This window comes from Toxorhynchites rutilus, chromosome 3 (assembly GCF_029784135.1).
Source record: "Toxorhynchites rutilus septentrionalis strain SRP chromosome 3, ASM2978413v1, whole genome shotgun sequence".
NCBI lineage: Eukaryota > Metazoa > Arthropoda > Insecta > Diptera > Culicidae > Toxorhynchites > Toxorhynchites rutilus.
The window spans coordinates 290,894,432-290,920,003 of record NC_073746.1 but is presented as its reverse complement, the minus strand read 5'-3'; the positions used below and the strand labels follow the sequence as shown (position 1 = coordinate 290,920,003).

The window sequence follows — 25,572 nt, the reverse complement described above, 5'->3', positions numbered from 1 at the left end:
ATATCCATTTAAACTGTTAAATTGTTAACTTTTTTCTTTTTTCTATCCATTGTTGTAAAAATACTGGATAAATTTCCTGTCTAATGATATATAACACAACATATGTCGTAATAACCATTTTGAGTGATATGCGTTTGAAAACTCTTAATAAATCGTTACATTTTTCGCAGAGTAACTCCCTTATATAGAAATCAAAGACATAGTCCTATGGTAAAGAAACCATAAAGAGAGCTAAATTGAGAATGTTCACCGCACACAAATTCTCCAATGTCAATATGCGAGAATAATCCACTAATATATCCGTGTTGTGAAGCAATGTTTCTTGTAATATCAAAGTCAAAGGAATATCAAAGGAAACTCAAATCTTGTTCCAAACAGTTTTGGGAATTTTTCGTGCACCATGAAGCTGATCAGCCATCGTTTATAACGTTCAACGGAAGCGTGACCTCTACTCAACATAATGTCTACAATTTCTAAAAAAAAATAGCTAGTGTTATCACATATAAAAGTTTGAGTTTCTTATATCGTTTATGGATTGAGCACTGGGGATTCTCCCATGCTTGGTTTTCATCTAAATTTATTTCATTTAAAGAGTTCTGCAGAGTTCTAAACAAGTGGTAATCGGAACGTAAATGTGGGGGCATTGTTTGACCGAAGCTAAATATCTTTTTGGCAGATAACATTTGATCAAGTGTACGGAAGGTACTGATCTAAATGTGACCGTCGATGAAACATGGATCTACTGGTACACACCAGAAACCAAGGAACAGTCGATACAATGGACTTCACCCGGTGAACGTGCTCCGAAGAATGCGAAGACTGTCCTATCGGCCGGAAAGGATATGGCCACCGTTTTCTTGGATTCACAAGGTGTGATCTACATCGACTACCTGGAAAAGGGCAAAACAGTCACAGGGCTCCACTATGCCGAATTATTGGGCTGATTCGACGCCGAATTGCAGAAAAAACGGCCCCATTTGGCGAAGAAAAAAGTGCTCTTCTGCCATGACAATGCACCGGCTCACTCGCTGGGTAGAAATTTGAGTCGAAGGTAGAGGTCATCGCCGCCAAGGAGGCCTACTATGCAAACCTCGAGAAAACGTATTTTTCAGATGGATCATAGAAGTTGAATCATCGCTGGGTCAAGTGTATCGAGCTAAAAGGAGACTATGTTGAGAAATAAATCGTCAATTTTCCAAATTTTTTGTTTATTTTGTAGGCTAACTACTTATCGGACTGCCCTCGTATTTGACACAAAACACAACAAGTAAATTTTCAGCTCATGTTTGCCCCAAATCTTTGTTGGACCTGTTCCTCGAATCATGTAATGTGTGTTAATACGTTAAATAAGGGGCTCAGAATGGAAGGGGTGTAAGTGACATCATTGATTTCTGTACATCGACTCTCTCTTTTGGCCATAACTACCCACATTCCGTTTTGCCTGCCAAGATCGGGTCGATGAAATGTCAACAATCGACCTCAAATGCTGCCACTTTGCAATCGAGTTATCGACCTTTCATATGCATTCATCGAACAACTTGACGCCACTTTTTCGCCAACATGTGCAAGGCGTCGACCTGCTTGCAGCGCTGCTTCCAGCACTGCTTGCTGCTTGTTTGTATTGGTTTGTTATTGAATATGAAAAGGAAATACATTGATCGATTTTAAGCATTTTATTGAAAAAAAATAATAAAAATCCATGTATAATAAAAATAAGGTATATAATGGAATCGGTGCATCCGGGTTGTCTGGATTGACGATTCAAATCCGACTGAGTACATTGATGAATACCTCTTTGCCCTCGATGACACAGATATGTGGCTGAGGAGGATTCTTCAATGTGCGTGAAGCACGGGATCTCCGATGGGGAAAATTGCCCGAAATACTATGGCCAGGTCCTGCTGCTGTTGCTGTTGATGCTGTTCCCCGGAATAGCACCCTGGACTTAAAGGATACTGCTGCCGGAAAGCTGATGCTGTTGGCTGGTGTGACAGAAGTGGAAATAAGCAATGTGGTGATGAGGGAAATCATCTTTCTCATTCGCCGATTGATTGAGTCGGATGTATTCATAGCTGAAACAAAATAAAATGATTAGTAAGTGAAAAGCAGAAATGAATTCCCTACTCACCAGTTGTATGATCCGGATGAAAATGCGAACATTAAAATATCATGCGATTACGTTCGCTTACCTCGCCTATTTTCATTCTACTATACAACGGAATCAGTGCATTCGGGTTCCTCCGGGTGGTAATTCAGCTGAGCAAGTTGATAAATACCTCCTTGTCGTTGAGTTTTCGTGTCTGAAGAGGATTTTTGAATGTGCGCGAAGCACGGAACCTCTAATGGGGAAAGTTCTTCGCAATACCATACCATGGTCAAATTCTGCTGCTGCTGTTAATGCTGTTCCCCGGCATTGCCAACAGGGGTTGGAGGTTACTGCAGCAGGAAAACGGATGTTGTTGGCTGCTGTGATAGAAGTGGAAATCCGCACTGTGGTGATGGGAGAAATCATCTTTCTCACTTACCGATTGATGGAAGCAAACGAGTCGAATGTATTCATAGCTGATAAGACAAGATAAAATAATTAATAATTAAAAAGCCGAAATATATTCCATACTCACCAGTTGTATGATCCATTTGTTTTTGTTTGAGATGACAGTTTAGCGGAGTGGAAAAAAGAACCACCAGTGACGCCATTTAGTTTGTTTAATTATTCAGTATTTTCGACTAACGAACTATTCGCGTTGACGATATTGGGGAAGAGGCATGACAGTATGGATTTGCAGAAGGAATGAATACACTTTTAAAATGAAAATTATGAATGAACATGATTTTTCCTTAATCAAATTAGTACTCTATGTAAGTGAAAATCACCATTGCCTACAAGTGGTGAAAAAACGTCATAAAAAAATATGTTTTGAGATAATTTTATATTATAATGACAAGTTTTTTTGAGAATATCTGAACGTCTATAGAAAATAATTCAAATTAGGGTCATGACAACGTACTTTAAGTAAGAAAAATTATGCCAAGAAAAAAATTTCGTACAAATTTTAGCAATTATAAACTGATTCGGGCCGACTAATATGATAGAGAATAGTTTGCCTCATACAAACTAATGCCGTATCCAGATGTCGATACCTAATCGTCGTCATCGTGAATAGGTAACAGCGCTACGGTCGTTGTTAGGTCGATGTTTTTTTCGTCGATTGGATTGTGGGTAGCTGCAAACACATTCTCAGCTGTATTTGACAGTGTGAAAGATAGGTTAGAATCTCAACTATCGGATTCTATAGCAAACTCAAATTTTGTGAGTAAAGAGATTGAACAAATGCCATGTTTCATGCATTGTGATAGATTATGTTCTTTTTATATATCCCATTTATTTATTTATCAGGTTCATTAGCATTTTATCTGTAACAGAGCCGGGTTTTTATCGTGTACATGTACATATGTTTATGTTTCTATAAATTGTAAATTACACAGTAGAAGTAGTAACCATTTAGGCGTGTTAGATTTTCTGTTCCATTACATTATGGTAAATTACACTGTAGTAGCCATTTAGGCGTAAGCGTATTCTATCTGTTCTTCCATTGTTCGGCAGACCGGACAGCGGAGACAGTTGATATTGATCATTGTTGGGTTATTTATAGAAAAGCAGCCCGATGTTTCTTGCAGAGCAGAGCAGTTGTATGGATGAATCGATCTTTGTTCCACCGTGGATCGATCTCCATAGCTGATGATGGTTGCGTGGACGTAGTTATTCTATAACAAACACAAAGTTGTTCAATTGAGGGCCCTGAGTTTGAACTCACGATCGATCGCTTAGTAAGCGAACGCGTAACCAAGTGGCTACGAAGACCCCCAGATTATGTTCTTCATTACAAGTAAATTTAATGACAGTCCTTTTACGTTTGGTGTATATTTAGATAAAATATGTGAACAGAAGAATTATCAAACGATTATTTTATTTTTCATTTCCCTCTGAAGTTTGCATTTCTCAAGTGTACGTACTTCTCCAACCGCGAATTTGCTTGATTTGATGAACTTCAGGCACAGTTTCGATTTTGACATGTACGTCAAACGCATATTGTTTAATCAATAGGCGTCATCGCAACAATTGGTTATCGACATTTTGCCTAATCATCAAATGGTATACGTAGAAATTCAGTGAGCAGAAGATATGAAGGCATATTCTTCAATACAATTTTGGATAACCGAGCCAAAGCGTTGTGTTCGTATCCGCTTTTGTAATCTGTGTTAGGAAAACACTTTCCGGAGTGCATAAAAACATACGGGTGCAGAAGTACCCCCGCCTTGCATGAATCAACAATATTTTAGTCTGCACAAAGTCAAGCGAGTACAAAACTACTCGCAGTTTGCATTTATTTGCAAAGTCCATTTCCCCAGACACCTTGGTTTTGAAGTCTGTGTTAGGGAAACACATTTCAGTCGGATCAAAAATACCCCCGACTTTCATGTATTTGCAATGCCGATTTCTCCAACACTGCTTGGTCTGTGTTAGGGAACACATTTCGGTGAGAACAAAAGTCCCCTTACTTCCATGTGTTTGCAATGCCGATTTTCCCAAGGCTGCTTGATTATGATGGCTGTGTTCGGGAAACCGTAAATCGGGCCAATCAAAACGAGGCAGTTAGGGCATTTAGATAACGCTCAACATTTTACAGTTATTTAATTGTATATCTAATGAAAAATAACATTTTATTAATTGCGATAGATGCGTAGAAATATTCTCTATCAATTAATGTAAACATCATTCCGATCCAGTCAGAAATGTTCGAGTTATAAGTATTCGGAATCTTTAATTTTTTCCTGCATGTTCTGTGTTTAGGTTTCCATTTTACCCCCCCATATTCTCCGGTTAGACGTAGTCCCACGTCAAAACTTGATGAAAAGAAATCGATCAAATCACTTACACTCCTTTCCTTCTGAGCACCTCAAATAGTTAAGGCGATTCTTTTTCATGTTCGATGTTTGACTGTGTTTTCCATTGTTGATAATTAAAGAGTGACGAACAAAGTAGTATTTGTACCAAATTTTATCTGTCAAAAAGTATTGAATATTTGTGTGCAATGTACAGTGTACAGCCACATTAACGTTTTCGTTTAATTGTCCGCCAGTTGGCTTACACTCGTGACAGACATTGTCTATTACATTCCATTATACTCATAGAACCACTGTCAATTTTGACTTTGCAAACACTATTGCCAAAGATTTTCGCTTTTATCATCAATTATAACACGTATGAAGAAAAGATTCGTTCAAATGTTTTTTTTTTTTGCTGCAGAGATAAGAGCCGCAGTGTTCGTCCGAGTTGTTTTCGATAACTACTAGTTATGTAGGCGCGGAGTACACCTCAAATATGCTTAAGGGTTTTTCGCTTCGGATCGTCAGTTCCAAGTACTATTTTTCATAGTGCGTTACGCCAGTCCAACGTCCAATTTGAATGGTGGATCCATCGAAGCGGGTGATGACGCTCAAATCATCAACCCGATTTTCGGAAGCTTTTTGACGTTGTACAAAACAGTCGGCTACTTGCAACGTCTGACCCATCCGGACAAAATGCTATTAATTCAGGAAGCTGCTGTACAGATTGGGGTTGTGCTCCTGAATCGGTAAATAGAAGAAAATTGGCACGAACAGGATCTCCGAAGGCTCAAGTGGGTCGTATGGAACCTTACCTTGGAGGTGACATAATTGGCTATCTCGACAACACGGACGAATTCCTAACACAGGCAAAAAAATCCAGTTCAATAAAATGTTGAGAAGTGAACAAAATAGTGAATGACCTTTCTTTAGACTCCTCGACCTTTTTATTTGAACTTCTAGGAAAAATATTGTGATATGGTTTTGACGAAATAGCGAACTTTACTCCAAATTTTCTCATTATAGTTTTGACACTTTTTTGTCAAAATGGTTGTAGAGTGATTTGGACATATTCACCCATCTGGTAGTAGGAGATGTTAAAAAAAGGGCAAAAATCGAAGACGAGCCAAAACACTTGCCACGTTCTCCGATCACTTTAATCTCGTTCACTACTGTTGTTACATTGCCAGTTGCACAAGCTTGAATTTCAGCGTTGCGCAAGTAAAATTTCCAAACTGGCTTGGATGCCATTTTGAGAACTGAAGAGCAAACGTAAAAATCAAGATAGAATATTTATTTTACACGCAGCCACAAAACAAGGGGCGTTGAAGTTTTCCTAATGCACACTCAGAAAAATACGTCAAATTTAGGTTCACCAAATTTTGATCGTTCCACCCTTTTCACTAACTTCACGGAATCGTGATATACAGCACATTAAACAAATCTTGGAAAATTCGATTGGCGATCTAACGCAAAACGTAAACGATCGGTTGTTTCTGAGCTAAGAAAATGATGGTAATGTAAGAAAAAGCTCAAAAATAAATCACGTATATTTTACTTCCGGGCATTCCAAGATAGTCCTCACATGCAGAAACCATGCATTTTTCAACTTATTCAGCCATTGTCAATATTTATACAGTTTTCACAACTGAACGGAGTATGAAAATAACATGAGGGACTCAAAATGAAAGGCGTGTAAGTTTTTTTTTTGTTTTTTTTAAAGGTCCCGCCTCCTTCCCCTACAGAGATTTGAGCAAGACGAGTTATCTAAAAGATTTTTTTTATTAAATCGTTTATTTTTATAGGCTCAGTTACATAAGTTTAAAGGAGCCAAACTCTTAACTATATTTCTACTAGCATATATTAACATGTTTCCTTAATTCTATGGTTAATAAAATAGGAAACCGATTACTCGCGGTCGACTTATCTAAAACATAATTTAGTTGTTTTTTTCAGCATTGAAATCAGTTAGGCAAACAAAAAAACAACGAACTGATTTTATTTACAGATACATTTACAGATATAAGTTCAAAAAATTGCAATGTCAAATGGCAAGCCAATACTCAGTCATGTCCGCCACAGAGCCGATACGGTCCCGACGAGGCCCTTGCAGCCAAGTGGTCCACAAGAGCATAAGCCCAACCGCCAGCCTTGTATTGGATTGACTATGAATATCCTCACCCAGAGAAATCGAGAAAATTTCCATAACGAAAAATTTCCTGACCGGCAGAAAACTTTCAATTTAATATCCTTTATATCTGTGTTACGCGCGCTTATGTAGACTACTTTTTTTTAACTAATATAATATAAAAACAACACAATAAAAAATTACATCATCGATTTCTCTACATTGACTCTCTGTTTTGGCCATAACTTAGCTGCAAACTCATTCCCATCTGTATTTGACAATGTGGAACCTCATCTATCGGATTCTATAGCAAACTCAAATTGGAACGTTTTTGAAGCAGAGTTATTAACGAAAGGAAAAGTTGATGAAGAGAGAATCGATCATGTCACTTCCATTCATTTCCTTTTAAGCTCCTCATATATAACATGTGAGGATTCAGTTTGCTATAGAAACCGATAGAAGAGGTTCTAACCTATTGTCCAAATTGTCAAATACAGCTAGGAATGTGTTTGAAGCTATGTCATGATTAAAAGAGAAAGCCGATGAAGAGAAAATCAATCATGTCACACCCCTTCATTTTGAGCCCCTCATATCAAATTGTGCAGAATTAAATTTCTTCCACACTCATCGCAATCAAATATTTTTTTATGATTATAACATTGTAATTTATGGAAAGAACTACAAATCATCTACAAACTCATATTGCAAAATTTAGAACCTTCATCACTTCCACCGCAGCGCCGCCTTGGTGTAGATTTGTACGTTAGATCGCCAATTGGAATGCGGATCATCAAAATTCACTCGCAACGTTATTATGCTCCAGAAAATAAATATGGAGAACTATCCTTTCTAGTATTACAATTTCTTTCTTATCCTGGTTCTGATTGATTTGTCTCTATAGTAAAAAACTTCGTCTGTTGAGAAATCATAAACTTATTGTGTTATTTACTATCATTTCAGTAAGCCCATGTATTCATGTTTAAGGATCATCCAGTCTAATTATGGAACACCATAAATCAAACTTTTCCCATTCGATGGACTCCCAACTACAGCTGATAATATAACTAAACAGAGCATAGAGCAGGCAGAATAAAATGTATGTCAAACTTAAATTAAGTTCCCTGCGATACCTAGCATGGAAAACGCTACTACACATTTTCCATGTTGCGTCATAACCGCACCACGACCGGAATAAGTTCTGGCAGCGTGAAGGTATTGAAAAAGCCAATCTGAATCAGGTGAGGGGGGTTTGTTGAATCACCATGACATATGTACTGGAGGTCATATTAAATAGTTATCAAACACGAAGCGCAACGATCTTCGAACACCCACCCCCGCTCTATGGTTGCCGTTCGCGGCGTCATCGTTCAAGAAAAAGTGTGTGTGTGTGTGTAGTTCTGCGTTATCGGACCGGCACTAAGAATGATTGTCTGATTAATATGTGTGTTTGTGTGGAGTTAACAACGGATGACCTTTCACCGCGCTCAATTATATGTTTGGCGAATCGGTTGGTAAAAGCTAGCAAATCAGACACAGCAATTTTTCCACTTGTACGAGCAAATTGAGCTGGAATATTTCTAAGTTTTACCGGCTAGTTTCCGGATAAAATAAAAAAGCATACTGTGGCATAACTGTATGCTTGCGTATTTATGTTTTCACTTTAATTAGTGAAACACGGTGAAGTTGTTATAGTAACATGGCTAGCGAATTTTATCGATGACTTCAGTTGCGATGGAGGGTAAGTTCTGCTGCTGGTTATACCACATTTTATAAATTACTGGCGCAGTAGAAGTGTTCAGAGTATCTGAGCGAGAAAATGAGCGACCATTTTCATTTATTATGGGTGGGTGAATCATGATATTTATTCCAATGATAGAATTAATCACTCTAAGTCAACAAAATATAAGTTCTCCGATTTATTGCGTTGCATATAGTTATCAAGAACTAAGATGTTGTTCCCATCCCTTTATTGCCAAACAAGAACCAGATAGTCGATTTTCAGAAGTTTTCTTGAGGCAACATAATTCGCCATAGACAGGAACAGGATTCCTCCTCCTATTCCTCCTCTATTAGTCAAGGTTGAGTGTTTGCTTCCGTCAGACGAACCAACATGTACAACTTGTCCGAATTGAGAGTTTGAAAGTAGGGGAACATCTCATATAGATGGTTTCCTATCAATTTCACAAAAACACCTTCCCGGCCATCAAAGGATGACTCTGTCATAAAGTGAGACTCCAAGAAAGATCCCTTCAAGGCCTCGAAAAACTCGAGAACCTATGGGAGATCGCGAAAAGGTCGATGTACACGGAGAAGTCAAAAAAAAAGCAGCAACTGTAAGATAGGATCCAAGCTTGTTGGTACGCCATCCCGGTCACCACGTGCCAGAAGCTGGTGGAATCCATGCCGAACTGGGTGCGTGAAGTGATGCGTAACAAAGGTTACATGACCAAGTACTAACCCTAGCAGCTTTTCACGGTATGAATTTTCTTGTTCTTATTTTTTTCACCCTGAATTTAAAAATTGGTTTCGGTTTCGGTCACAGACCGAAAGTTGAACTTCTCTGTAATATTGCTATTGTATATTTTTTAGGCTTTATTGATATTTATTTGAAGAAGAGGGTATAATTGAATGAAAAAACTCCATAAAATATGTTTTCTTAATCTTCATTCAGTTTTAATAGTCATCTAATTCAGCTTCCTCAAAACAGAGTAATTTTTGATACTCCAACACAAATAACGAAATTCGAATTTTTTCCTGTTATTAATTGAAAGTAAGCAACTGAATATAATTCATGAAAGTATAAAGAGCTATGAAACAACATAAAAACGTGTTTATCGATTTAGATTTCATTAGTGTAAGAATCAGAACATACCATAACTGCATGCTCGAGACAAACATATTTTTTACATTCCATACAGTCGTAGCGTGTTTCTTGGGTCTTTTTTCGGAGAGAAGAATGTATACCGATCTTCTAGATAGATACCAGATGATAAAGGTTCTGGAATTTCATGTTTTCATATTTCTAATATTCTTTGTTTCTGTGTTCTTGGTTAACACAAACTGAATGCCTGTTTTTGATGGGGCATAGAAGATAATATAAAAGGATTTTCTTTCTTTCTGCGACTTGTTTCCTCGTTGATATTGTTCGGCTCATATATTGGGTTGGGGAAAAAGAAATGTCGTATATTGTCAATATGTGGCAACACTTAAATATATCTTGTGTTGTACTTATCGCATCGGGTCATACTATATGGCTATTTAAAGACGACACTCTGTGCTACAAGTGTCGTTTTGACAGTGTTGTGATTGTCCTTTTCAGTCTCAAGTTATAGACCATAAAACCGTTTGGAACCATTCGCAGAAGATTGGATTCCAAAAAAAGCTGGATGTATGGGTGCCACACGAGTTGACGCAAAAAAACTTTTGACTGATCAAATCAACGTCTCAAAAGAGGCTTGCGAAAACTGGCTGTCTGAGTTTTGACGTAGAACTACGTCTTTCATTAAGGGTGCCAAATCAGAAAACAGGTCACGTTTTTATGATTTTCATTTGTTCTGTCCATTTGTGTGCTTTCCCGAACAGAGCTATCAATAACGAGCAACTTATCGACGACCAACGGAGGGGAAATCGTAGGATTTAAAGTCTCCGTGAACAAAGGAAAAGTAGAAGAATAAAGGGGAATACATGCCTACAGTATAAACAGTGGATCTCGCTGAGGCAAACTTTCATTCGGCATCGGACTGTTGAGCAATCCAGTTCACTTTGCTTTCGCTGCGCTTCGATCTGAGATTGGACCCCACCAGTGGTAATCCAACTTGGAAATCGTCGTTTGATTTTTCTGTTCGTTTTTCGCGTTATTCGTATCGTGTGTTCTTCTTTCCGCGTCATAAATTGGACGCTTCGCGTAGTGTGTGATGAGCAAGAAGAAGAAAAAGACGGGTGGGTAATGTCGGGGACATAACCGGAGTGACGTAGGACTATACAAAGGAGACAGCGTTTGTTAAATATGTATTTTAAATATATTGTTTTATTTTCTTCTCCTACGTGAATATCTACCTATCTACCTGAAAAATGGATTAGTTTACTGTTTTCTCTTTATGAATATGTTGATGGTTCTGAAAAGAACCTTTGGTGTTGTGTTTTTGTTATCACTCGATATTCCCATCTTGTTCGGTTAAACCTTCCTGTTTAGTTATTGCGTTTGCCACTCGCCACAGCTTTCACAGTTGGAAAATTTCTTCCCATCCAGCTTGTGACATGTTGTTCAGTAAATTACATTTAATGCGACGTGCTGGAGAAACACTTTGCCACTCACTGAAACTAATTGTTACCTTGATGAGCGCCGAACCGAAGCTGCTCTGTTCTTGATACGGGTTTTCTGATTGTCGTGAGCAGCTTTGCAAGCCAACTCGAGCACTCCGACGGCCGAAACTCTATAATCGCTGTTAGGTATACTGGTGCTCCGGCACCAATCCGTTCGGCCTAGTTACCCTTGCGGAGCAATCAGTGAATGCGACCAACAGAGAACTGGAGACCTGCACGGTTCGAATGAGACTTTGCCTTTCCCTTAACTTGTCCTCCTTTGTTACGTCCACGATGCCGATACCGTACAACCACACGGGTTTACGGTTTGAAAGAAAATAAGATATTTTTTTGGGGTCCGCGTGTTTTATACTCTAGCGGTACACACTCACAGGATAGAGACAAATCGGCAGACTCAGCCAGAGGGGCGAGTCCAACGAGACGAACGAATGAGCGTTAAAAGGGAGCGATGGCAAAAAAATACATCATACTGATTTTAACCTCCGACCGAGTAGGTCACGTTTTTTTCAGCTCGGCAGTTTGGCGTTTTGGACAGCGGACTAGGACGTCTCCCCCTGGCGATTCCGAAGGAGTTAACTTTAATTATTTTTAAGTGGCAGCAGAAGGAGAAGCAGATAGCAACGGCTAGTTTCGACCGTTGGGAGCGGGCGCTTGCCGGCAAACCGGAAAAGCGCGCGCTTTTGCGGCGTCACCGACGCCACGCCCCCTTTTTCCTTTGGGCAGTGGTGCCAGTTTCTCTTCTAGTATCGTAGTGATTTTTAACATAAACAAAAAACCAAAAAGAAAACACGCATTACGGACGGTGAAGTGACTGAAGGAAAACAAATTCAAAAGTTTATTCCCCTAAATTGTTCGCGATTATTGGTGGTTTTTGTAAGAGCTCTATAAAAAAAAAGTGACAGTGTTTTTCTAGATAATATCCCAAAGTGAAAAGCCCTCATAAGTGTTCTCTCCTTTAAATAATAAATCGATCTGTCGGCTATACCTAGGGGGTAGCCGACAACAGCATGGCTTCCAGTAGCTCCGGGCCTCCGGGAGGCCGGGCTACAAATTTGTACGAGGGTAAACCTACCCAACGTACTGCTCCAAGGTGGGCCGACCCACTGAACGGCAACCTTCAGATCCTGTTACTTCGTGCCACAGGAGAGAACGCGATCCCGACTAACCCGTTCGTCGTGAGTAAGACGATCGCCAACGCTGTAGGAACGAAATACTACACAGCGCGACCGCAACGGGACGACAAAAAGAGGACGCAGTATATCCTTACGGCCAAGGACGAGGATATAATCGGTAAGCTCCTTTTAATCAACAAATTGATCGATGAAACCCCTATCGAAGTAATTTACCACCCTACTCTAAATCAACGTAAATGCGTTGTTACTTGCCGTGATGTAATTGACATCAAGGAATCCGAACTGGTGACAGAGCTTTCCGATCAAGGTGTGATCGATGTCAAGCGAATCACCAGGAAGGAGAATAACATTGTTATCCCAACCGCTACTCTCATTTTGACAATTCGTGGAACTGTTGTTCCCGATTTTATTAACTTCGGATTTATTCGGGCTGGGACTAGAAATTTCTATCCCAACCCAATGCAATGTTTCAAATGCTATAAATTTGGACATACGAGCAAGCGATGCAAACGCGAGAACCCGCTTTGCCGAAATTGTGGACAGGAACATCCAGAACAAAAGGATGGAATTAAAACCTGCAATGCTTCAGCATTTTGCTTGAATTGCCAAGGGGACCATTCCTCTTCGAATAGGAAATGCCCCGTATGGCAAACTGAGAACAACATCACAAAAATAAGAATCGACTATGGTATCTCCTACAAAGAGGCGAAAGAAAGATACAACGGTCAAAATAATGGACCAACTTTTGCAAGTGTTCTGCAAGACAGACTCTCCAACTTGCAAAAGCCAACACCCAGCTGCAATTGCAAATGTAACTGCGCCTCGGCCGCTTCGGCCTCTTCTAGCCGCGAAAGCACACCCCCAATTGACACTACAATCGATACCTCAATGACAGAGTCGACAACTGATAGCTCAACAACTGAATCCGAAAACGAATCAGTCATTTCAATGGACACTTCTGATGTTCCAAACAAAAATAAAAATAAACGGAAAATGGCGAAAGGATCATCTTCTGATTCAGATCAAAAATCTGAAGATGAAATCCAAAATAACAAGGACAAGAAAAGAACAAAAAACGAACAAAGAACTACACCACCAACAAATAACAACACAACACCAACAAAAAACAACAACAACACACATCAAACAAAAAACAACAATAACAACAACAGCAACGCACACTCAACAAAAAACAACACAAACACAACAAACACTCCAAAGACTTCTACACCAAACAAAAACAACACCAATACCTCAAAGAAAGCTTCTCTTTCCAAGGGTAAAGGACCATCGAACTAATTCTCTTTGAATAGTTCAAACATACACACAATTAAGACTTAGGAATTAGAGTTAAAAACACCAACACATTCACTCCAACACAGAAATTCGGGATACAATGGAACATCAGAAGTATCCGACGAAATATTCTAGAACTGAAAATGCTTATTTCAAACTCTAATCCCACAGTCATAGCCCTTCAAGAAACTATGACTCCAAACAACTTCGATAAACACTTCATCTCAAAATATATCACATATTTCAAAGAGGGTCCCAACCCCTCAAAAAACGGAGTTGCAATCGCAATCAAAGATGGGACTCCACATGATCTTCTTCCCATTACCACTGATCTTCAGGCAGTGGTAGTGCGCATTAAACACCCCTTTCCAATCACCGTCGTTAGCATCTACATCACTAATGATTCCGATCCGAACACTCTACGCGGCCAACTGGACCGTCTGTTCGCCCAACTTCCCGCCCCAATCATGCTTATGGGTGATTTCAACGCCCACTCATACGCCTGGGGAGGTGCATACCTCGATCGAAAAGGATCCATCATGGAGGATTTCATATCCGACCATTCTCTTCTCCTTCTTAACAACGGCCAACACACCAGAATCCATTATTCTGGTACTACTTCAGCCATCGATCTCACTATAGTATCAGACAAACTATCTTCAAAACTTTCTTGGAACATCCACGATGATACTTGCGGAAGCGATCATTTTCCAATCTTCACTTCCTTCGGCCAAACTTCTCCAGAGTTTTCAACAAGGCCAAGATGGAAATTTGAATACGCTGACTGGGCTGGCTATCAGTTTGACATTGAAAACCGCCTCTCCGCTAAACGAGATTGGACAGCCAAGGAATTCTCCAAAGTTGTCCTAGAAGTTGCAATGGTGCACATCCCCAGAACCAGTGGCATCCCTGGCAGGAAATGTGTCCCATGGTGGTCGCCTGAGCTGAAGGCAGCGATCAAAGGTCGACGTAAGGCCCTACGCAAATTAAGAAAGGCCCATCCGGACAGCCCACTGAGACCCACTCTGCTTGCAGAGTTCCAAAGGGCTCGCAAAGAAGCTAAGACTGCTATCAACACAGCCAAGCACAACAGTTGGGTTAAATTCGTCAGCGAAATTAATCCCAACGCGTCAACAAAGGATTTATGGAGTAAGATTGGCAGGCTTCATGGAAAGAAAAGAAGCAAAGAATATAATCTTCTAATTAACGGTCAATACACCAATGACCGGAAAATCATCGCCGAGGCGTTTGGAGATTTCTTTGCTTCCGCCTCCTCCAATCAAAACTACGACCAAACCTTTCTAACCCACAAAACGGAATGCGAAAGAATTCCCATCGATTTTCATACCGATGTGGAATTTGACTTCAACAAAAACCTCTCCCTCAAAGAGCTCGATTGGGTACTGAACAAAGTCAAACAAGGATCCACAGGACCTGATGACATTAGCTACCCTATGCTTAAGAATCTACCCCATCTCGGGAAAAAAGCACTTCTGAAGCTCCTCAACAAAGTCTGGGACAGTGGAACCCTCCCCAGTTGCTGGAAAGAGGGTCTAATGATCTGTATCCCGAAACCAGACATGAACAACCATCTTCTTGACAATTTCCGCCCCATCACTCTCCTAAGTTGTGTTGGGAAAGTCTTGGAAAAAATGGTCAATCGACGCTTAACGACTTTTCTAGAGTCAAATAAGCTGATTGATCCCAGACAATTCGCCTTCCGTGCGGGAAAAGGTACAGAAGATTGCCTTGTAGCAATCGAAAAAATCCTAGACGACGCAACTGAAAAATTACACCACATTGATATTGTTTCCCTGGATTTATCCAAGGCCTTCGATCGGGCATGGAGGTACCCAGTGCTGAAAAGCCTTTTCGACTGGGGGATTCGTGGGAGATTAGGTCTCTTCGTTAAAAGTTTTCTAGAAAACCGGTCTTTCAAAACCGTTATTAACAACCACCAATCTTCTCTAAAAATCCCAGAAAACGGCTTCCCACAAGGCTCAGCACTTTCACCAACCCTCTTCAACATTGCCATGCAATCTCTATTCGAGATTATCCCGGACCATATAAAGGTCATAGTCTATGCAGATGACATCACTCTTATCTCTACGAGCTGCTTCGGCTTAATTCAGAGAAAGAGGCTTCAAAAAACCTTAGACTCCATCCAAAACTGGGCTCTAAAAACAGGTTTTAAAATTTCCCCGGAGAAATCCAAACACATACATATCGGAAAAGCTCTCAGAAGGAGAACCTATCTTCAGCTCAACAAAATCCCGATCCCTACAATGAGGACATTGAAAATACTAGGGGTTACTTTCGACAAGAAACTCAACTTCCTATCACATTCCCAAAAGACCAAAATAGCCACCAGAAAGAAATTGAACATCATCAAGTCTATCGCAGGCAACCTAGCCTCTGGTCATAGAAAGACGTTGCTAAATGTTGTAAATGTTTGGTTGGTCCCACAAATCCTTTACGGAATAGGCACCTTCAGCCGTGGAGGGGACAGGGTGTTAAACACCATTCAACCAATTTACAATAAAGCAATTAGGCTCGCAATTGGCGCTTTTCCCACCAGTCCCACTCTTGCTGTAATGGCAGAAAGTGGGCAACTTCCCTTCACCCACCTGGTAACAAAAGCCATCACCAATAAAGCCATCCGTCACTTGTCACTCCCCGAAAGCGACCACAATGTCCCATTAATACATAGAGCCAAAACATGGTTCAAAAATCTCACGAACAAAGATCTTCCCGATATATGTGAACGTTCATCTGCGACGGGAAGAAATTGGAACGTCAAACCGCCGAACATTAACCTTGAACTTCTCAAGACAGTTCGAGCGGGAGACCCTTCTCCAAAAGTCAAAGCCTGCTTCAATAACCTCGTTGCATCCAATTTTCAAATCAACCACCAGGTATACACAGATGGTTCAGTCAGTGCCGATGGAGTTGGATGTGGAATCTTTGAGAGTAGATACACTGGTAGCTTTTCTCTTCCACCGCAATGCTCCATCTTCAGTGCGGAAGCTTTCGCCCTTTTAATAGCTACCCAAGAATGCACCCATGAGTTTCTTCCTACCACAATATTCTCAGACTCAGCTAGCTGTCTCCACGATCTTCTGAGTGGAAACAGCAAACACCCATGGATTAAGCAAACAGAAGAGGCTGCTTCAAATAAAAACATCTCCTTCTGCTGGGTTCCTGGTCACTCAGGAATCCGTGGAAACACAGCCGCCGACATACTGGCCGGCAAGGGCAGCAAAATAGATCCCCCAGACATGCCCTGTCCTCCATCTGACATTGTCCGCTGGGTAAAACAGCAAGTCCGTGAAAGCTGGGACATAGGCTGGATAAACAGCCGTCCCACTCATCTTCATAAAATTAAAAATTCCACTCTCCCTTGGGATGACCGCCTCAATAGTAGGGAAAGGCAAGTCCTTACCCGTCTTCGAATTGGGCACACTAACTTCACCCACTCACACTTGTTCTGCAGAGCCGAAAAACCCCAATGTGCTTGCAACGAAGCTCCGGTTTCCGTTAGCCATCTTTTACTTGAATGTCAACATACCAAAGATGCTCGAGTCCGACACAACATAGGTCAGAGTCTCCGAGATATCCTCAGTAGAGACGAGACCCAAGAAACCAATTTAATTGCGTTTCTGAAAGAAACCGACTTCTTTGGTAAAATCTAAACCGAAATACTAAATACCTTGGAAAGTGCTTATTAAAGTTCGCCACTTCACAGTCATGTATGCGTGTTTATGTGTGTATACACATGTATGTACGGGTCGGAAGGAAGGTATTCATACATGTATATACACGCATTCAATAATATTAAATAACAAATAATATAATATATACTTTCATACCCACATCTATCTTCTATCCATTACATTATACTTTAATCAACTTCCTATTCCTACAGCCACACTCACCAAGGAGGATAAATTCATTAAATAAACCTCTCCATTTTTCAGCTATACTATATGCCATTAAATTCAAAACCACTATATTTTATTATCTATTCAAACTGTATTTCATTTCATTTCACCCCACCCCACACCCACTCCTCCCCTCTTTCCTTCCCATACCACTCCCACCCCCTCCCACTCCACTAATCCCACCCAAATCCTTTCCACTCCTTTCCTTCCTATCCTCCTGAGGAGGGCCGTTTTGTTTTTTGGCTTTGGAACACGCCTTTCACTGGGTCACTTGTGCTTCGTTACTGCTTTGGTCCTCGGATCAGTAAATTTTTACTTTTCTTTACAGCATATATTAAATATCTTATGAAGCATAGGATCCCTTCCTACCTTCTTCTTTAACCGAGAGTCGAGCGGACAGGTCTGATGAGTGATTTTGTTGGTTTCCCTTTCGCCAGTCCCCTCTGGGCTGGTTTTATTGTGGCTCTTCACTGGGCTAGAGGCGAATGAACTGCAAAGTTTAAAGCCTCTTAAAAACAAAGAAAGAAGAAGAAAAATACATTCATTACGATTTGTTCGCTCGTTGGATTCACATGCAGGCTAAAAAGGGTCCTTTTCAGGATCACAAAATTATCTTCAATCTAAAGAGTTTATTGTTTTGTTATCACTCGATATCCCCATCTTGTTCGGCTAAACCTTTCTGTTTAGCGATTGCATTTGCTACTCGCCACAGCTTTCACAGTTGGAACATTTCTTCCCATCCAGCTTGTGACATATTTTACAGTAAATTACATTCAATGGCACGTCGCATTACCACCACTCAGTATCGGATTTGTGGTGACTGTAATTGAACATTTGCGATGACAGTGGTACAGTGTCGACTTTCAATGTGGGGTCATAATTTGGACCCCGAACTCTATGTTTACAAAAATGTCCAAATAAATATGTCGCATTACAGGTCCGTCCAATTAGCTAAATGTCGAGATAAGTGTAAATTACTGTACTTTCAATCTAGGAGCAATTTAAGAATTGGTGAAAATCATTAAGCTCAGAACAACTGCCAAATTCACATACTCATCATATCCTGGCAAACAAATTATGAAAAAATCAATTTGTGTTTTATTATTATTTTGGATATTGTTTTAGAAAGCATTGAACTGTATTTCCTAAACTCTTTTTTGGAAGGTTTAATGGCCCTGAAAAGCGCCTTGTTTTATGGAATGGTTCCAATTTAGAAAACTTAGTACTCGTGGTTTTGAAAAAAAACATTTCGAACGCCCTCGATGCCGCCTTGTTCTGGATTTGCCACCAAAGCAGTTTGTATAAAGAACAAACTTTTTTCTTCTGCTACCTGATGCCGTTTTGCGATTGCGTTTGCCACTCGCCACTCGCTGCAACTGCCTGTTGTCTTGATGTCCACCGAACCGAATGTGTTCTGTTCTGAATGCGGGTTTTCTTATCGTCGCGAGCAGCTTTGCCAGCTAACTCGATCACTTCGGCGGCCGAAACTATATAACGCCGGCTAGGTGGACTGGTGCACTGGTACTAACCTAAGACAAGACCAGACAACTGGCTTCTTACTCTTCTTCGTCGTCCAAAAACGAAGCCATGACATGAAGATGCCAGAGCTGCCAAATATTATAAAATATCGGATTTTTCAAATTTCTATTTTAATGAATCGTAACATTTGGTTGGTGCGAATTCAATGATTATTGCATATTTTCAAATAGACAATCTCAAAAATATGCTTTAAAAGGATAAAATAAGTCTTTTAAATACCCATATCTATAATATAATCGTTTCCAAAACAAATTTGGGATTTTTTTTTAGCAAATAAATCTAATCTGACAACCGTTACAGCGTTATGCAGATTCTCATTGTCTGAACCAAAACATTCTATCTTATTATATGAGCAGGAATACAACCAAAACAACGTTAGGAAGCCATTTTATTCATACAAAACGTAATTCAAAAATAAAAATGAAGTGTAAAGCCTTAAATTGTGAGCGAAGGACGGATACTCATCCTGAGTATAAATTTTATCGGTTCCCTCAAGACAAAAATATTCGGAAAGAATGGATTCGATTTTGCGTGAACAGTGAATTAGAAATTCCATTCTTTGAAATCAAATCAAGCACAAGAATATGTAGCGTAAGTATTAAAAACTAATTCTAAAACATATCCTAATACTAGTATATATACAGGCTCATTTTGTTGATGGGAAATACAATGAAAATGGAGTTACGAAAATTCCGACCTTAGCTGCATCCGCGAATGAGGAATGGGAAGAGATACAAAGTATTGAGAACAATTATGATTTGGTTGACGTATATGAAGGAGATAAACAACTACAGGAAGAAATATTTCGTTTGAAACATCAAATTTCCAAGCTGAAAAGGTAGTGTGTCAAAAAATATGTTATTTTCTAATATTTTATATTGATGTAACCGTTAATAGAATTGTAAAACAATGGAAGAAAAAATGCGGATATCTGACCTCGAGAATTCGTGGAAAACAACCCTTGAAGAAGCTTTTCAGAGAAGATCAAATTAAGCTATTAACAGGAGAGGTTAAAAAAGTGAAACGTTGGTCCAATGAAACGATTACGGAAAATTTACAAATTCGGTTTGCATGTCAAGGTGGATACGACAAGCTTATTCAAAAAGGCTTCCCGTTCCCATCCACGAGGACTCTACTACGCCAAATTGAAGGAGTTCGTTTCAGTCCTGGTATGTAATTATAATCATATGTCTCATCGCATGTTAATATATGAAATGATATTTTGTAGGTATTCTTGAAGATATATTCGAGCTGCTACAACATAAAGTCTCCACAATGTCGGTTGAAGAAAAGGACTGCGGATTGGTTCTAGACGAAATGAGCATAGACGAGGCAAATGAGTTTTGCCAAAATACGAAGCAGTTTGTTGGAACAATAACGCTTCCTATGTCCCAAACTTTAGCCTGTAAAGCTTTGGTATTCATGCTAGTTGGAATCGCAGCGCGCTGGAAACAGGTGGTTGCTTTCGAGTACACCGGCAACTCTATACAAAAAGAGTTTTTGAAAAATGCTGTATTGTCTGCAGTTTCAAGAGCAGAGGGAATCAGTTTGCGTGTCCATTTTATAACAACAGATTCCGGGTCCGAAAACCAGCGCATGTGGAAGGATTTGGGGATCGATATTCGTCACAAAAATGAGACATTAAATGCTGCGATACCTCATCCAAACGCTGAGAACAGAATGCTAGAGATCATACCCGATCCCGTACACGTATTTAAAAATACAGTACATGGCTGGTTGAACAATGTCTACCTGAAAGTTCCGGATTGGTATGTTCGTGAAAAAAGCTAACATCCAATATTGTTCATCGAGACCATTTAACCACAATCGTGAACTCCGAAATAAACAACACGTTGCGGCTTTGTCACAGACTAACGGCCTCGGATGTGTGCTTTGACAACAGAACATCTTCAATAGATAAAATGAAAGTATGCAACGCAACAAAATATTGCAACAGGACGGTGGCTGCAGCATTGAAGTTTCATGCGGAAATACGAGAATTACCGGAGCTTCTTACTACCGCATGCTTCATAGAAGACTTTGCTCGATGGTTCGAGCTTATCAATAATAGGGCAGAAGAAAAAGTATTTTGTTTGAATGATCCTATGAAATATGACGAGGATATCGCTCATCTGAAGACCATGGTGCGGTTAATGTATGATCTCCAAGTAGGACACGGACATTGGAAACCATGGCAAACAAGTGTAATCGTTTCCACGAATGCAATTGTGAGGTTGACAGATCGGCTTTTGCATGAAGGACACCCACAAATATTTACATCGCGGTTCGTCCAAGATTGTCTGGAGAGTCTTTTCTCATTGATTCGTGCAAAGCAACGACGCCCAACTCCATTGCAATTCAGCAATAACTTGAAAATTGTGACTCTTTCGCAATACATGACCGTAGTACCGAATGCTTCGTATACAGCCGATACACAACAACATCTTATTGGATTGATAGATTTGCTATCAAAGCGGCGTGAAGAATGTTCAGCCCAGAAATTGATGGACAATGAAGCAGCATCGACATCATATCGAATTTCAGCTTCATCTAATTCTAGTGATAATGTGGATGATATGAATATTGAATTCGACTATGAGTACACCGTCGATGAAGCGAAAACTTTTCTCGACAGAACAGAACAAAATTCGTTGTTCTATATAGCTGGTTTCATCATCAAAAAAATTATTCAGCGGGAAAGAACATGTCAGCAGTGTAACAAGAGATTGGTAGTCAGCAAAACACAACCTAGATTGTATCAACCGTCTCTTTTTTCATATTTGCGAGCTACAGCTTCTAACTCTCCCATCTGCATAGTGAATGATGAGACTTTTAATTTCTTCTTAGCAATGGAAATTCTATTCCGAAATATGAAATCGCATTTGGAACCTAACGAAGCTGATTTGCCGAAGAAAATGGCAGGAGAAATGTATGTTTTGCCATCCACTTTATTCCATTGTGAAAAAACAAGGAATGACATTATAAAAAAATTTATATCTTTTCGTTTAAAAAGCGGAGAAAACAAAAAAACAAGGAAACGAAAATTTGATAGCAGGAGCATGGCATGGTAGAAATAAAATATATTAGTATCAGAAACCAAATAGATTATTATTAAACTAAACTTATGTCCATTTCCATTTTAGTGTTGTCCGAAAACTCATTTTTTCCACTTTTTCCCAAAAATGACTTTTTCAAAAAATCATAACTTTTGAACCTCTGAACCGATTCAGATGATCAATAAATCTAATTGAAGCCAATGAGGTAGATTTTTAATAGAAAAAATATTGAAAAAAGTATTGAACTTGGAAAGAGGGTTCTAGAGAGGTGTTTTTTTCGTTTTAGAGTCATTATTTTGTAAATTTAACATGTTTTAAGTCTTCGTTCAATATTCTTATGTGACTAGACTAGACCTATGCGACTAGAATCCTATCTTTCCGGTAAGTGTGATATTTTTTCAAAAAAGATTGGCTTATTGGCTTCAATTTAATATGTCGATCATCTCAATCAGTTCAGTAGTTCAAATGTAATAAATTTTTGCAAAAAATTATTTTTGGATAAGAGTGGAAAAATGATTTTACGGACGACCGGTTAACTTTGAAAAGTCACTCAAAAACACAAAAAAGCCTATCTGATATCGAGATATGTTATGTAATAAATCCTCAGCTTTCAAGAAAAAACATAAAATATAAAAACATAAAAACAAAAAACATAAAAATAACAAAAAACAACTACAATCAATAGTTACGAAAACAAAATTCGATTTCTTGGCAAGCCTAATATTTTTCCAAAAAAGATTAATTGGCTTCAATTTGATATATCGATCATCTAAATCGGTTCAGTGATTCAAAAGTTATGAATTTTTAAAAAAGGCACTTTTAGGAAAAAGTTGAAAAAAATTATTTTTCGGACCACCCTAAAATAAGAAAAGGTCACCCTAACAAAAAAATAAAAAATACGGGTCTAATATTTTGCAATAAAGAAAGAAACTACCACTTTTCATGGAAATCTGAGGAGCACTATATCGGTTTGACATGAAATGGATGTATATATATATATATATATATATATATATATATATATATATATATATATATATATATATATATATATATATATATAAATTTTTCAATTCAATCAAAATATAGTAACAAAATAATTAGGTAAAACGTGTATACAATTCCTTCACATTTCCTCTAAACTAAGTGTCGTAATATCAATTAAATTCATTTTTTTTCTAAATTCAATACAAACCCAACGTAATTTATTTTTATTGGCAACACTGGAAAAATCGACTTTGTTTACAAAATTTATCGAAATCGACCAATCAGAAATCAGAACGACTGACAGAAATTTGGTCCGTATCTGACAGAAATTTGGTCCGTAAAAGACCCCCTATTGTCTGATCTTATCTTAGGTACTAACGCGCTCGGCCTAGCTACCCTTGCGGGGAACTCCAGATCAACACGGTTCGAGCGGGATTTTGCCTTTCCCTTCACTTTTCCTCCTTTACCATGTCCAGACATGGCTGCTTGGGTTGGTTTGTTGATGTGTTGTGATGCGAACCGATGTGGTGTACGGTTTGTATGAGAATGATCGTTACGGCAGCGGAGCGGGGATTTTTAAGCTGACTGGCTGGCTCGAGAATGACGCATGCGTGAGACGGCGACCAATGTTTCGTTAATTTTTTTCTTTTTCCTTTCCAATCGTGCTTCATTCTATTTCGCTGCTGCTCTGGTTGCCCGTTTTGGTCGGTACGATTTGAGGAGCACAAAATGGACCAATCAAAAATGGGCACATAGTGCATTTTGACAACGCTTGATATTTCACAATTATTCAATTATTTATCTCATGAAAAATGAAATGTTATTCGTTATGATAGATGCGTAGATATATTTCCTATCAATTGATGCAAAAACCTTTGCGATCTATTGAGAAATGCTCGAGTTATAAGCGTTTCAAATCTTGCATTTTTTCCTACTTGTTCAGTGCCTAGAATTCCATTTCACCCCCTATATCTTCCGGTTAGACGTAGTCCTACGTCAAAAGGCAGGCTCGAGCCCTGCAAAAAACGAACGCATTGAACGAATTGAAACGCATTGAAAAAACGAACGAATGAAATTTCGAGGCAAGCGTCATCTAATGATGCACGCGATGTTGGTGCAGTGAAAAGCGCACGCACTGAACCGCGCCTTCGTGATTGTGACACCGCATCGAACAACATCGAAGTAGGCGATTTCGGTCGAAAATGTAAACGCTGTTACCCAGGCAGCAACCAAAAGCTTCCCCCGCTGGTGGTGAAGGCGGTCGTTCTTGACAAACTCATCAGCGAATTCGCATCGATGGGTGTTACAGCAGAGTACAAGCTGTGTGGTATAATTCAGTCTTTTTCCAAGCAGTTAACATTGTTTGTACCACTGAGCCTGTAAAAATGAACGAATTAATAAAAAAAACCTTGTTTGTTTTCCGTCATCATAAAGGCTTCGTTGGTGCCTTTGAGAATGCATCAATGCATTAAACTGACGTTATGGCGAATCAGGCTTAAAGGTTGTTAAAATTATTTGGGGAACACCAAGCATCTTGAATGTCTTACTGGAATGTTATAAGTTATTTGGGTTTGCGTGCCAGTCGCAAAACCGTTTTCAACTAGCATCTGCGCTAATATTGATCATAATGAAGCACTGCTACTGTTTTCGAGGTTGTTATTAACAAAAAGAGTTTATTTCGCTTGTTCAGTCACAAATAAAGTAGATGTCGTTCTGGAATTTTGTATGTGATTAGGTTTCGCTTGCCAGTGGCAAAACTTCCTCCACTAAGGGTGACAGCTGCTCTTCTCTCGAACATGAGAAATTAGTGCAACTTTTTTCGAGACCAGTAATATTAACAGAAGCGTTTCTTTTGAGTATAGCGCAAAATGATGAGAAGTGTTTATATTCCTAGTAGTTTAAAGCCACCAATGTATGGCTCTGTATGCATGCTATGGCGAACGCTGGTTTGGCGCTTGGTTTACGTTGTACGAACGATGCCTAGAGGTGCGATTCCTTTTAGGCAATACTATTTTAGAGATTATTCTACTAGGCAGTTGTTTCTAAAATTTCACAGCATTATAGAATAATATCCGAAGGTATAAATAAGCGACTTACATAAAATAACAGCGTAGTTCTACGTCAACTCTGCGGTCGTATCTTGGACACAACCACCTATAATTTTTTGATAAAAAAAATGAAAAAAATACAAAACACTCTAATTTTTTTTTCAATTTCTGATATGTTATTTATTTTACATACAGGATGATGCTAGGTTAGCTTACTTTTTAATTTCGAACGCG

The 25,572-nt window shown here is 39.2% G+C and overlaps 1 long non-coding RNA gene across 1 annotated transcript; it reads right to left on the bottom strand.

Annotated features, from left to right (window-relative positions):
* Nucleotides 1-1,678: 1,678 nt before the first annotated feature.
* On the bottom strand, nt 1,679-2,969 carry LOC129778330 (uncharacterized). The gene is made up of 3 exons (XR_008743420.1): nt 2,622-2,969; nt 2,129-2,562; nt 1,679-2,072 (listed from the first exon to the last, which is right to left on the bottom strand). It is a non-coding gene; the product is annotated as an uncharacterized LOC129778330 (long non-coding RNA).
* Nucleotides 2,970-25,572: the final 22,603 nt, after the last annotated feature.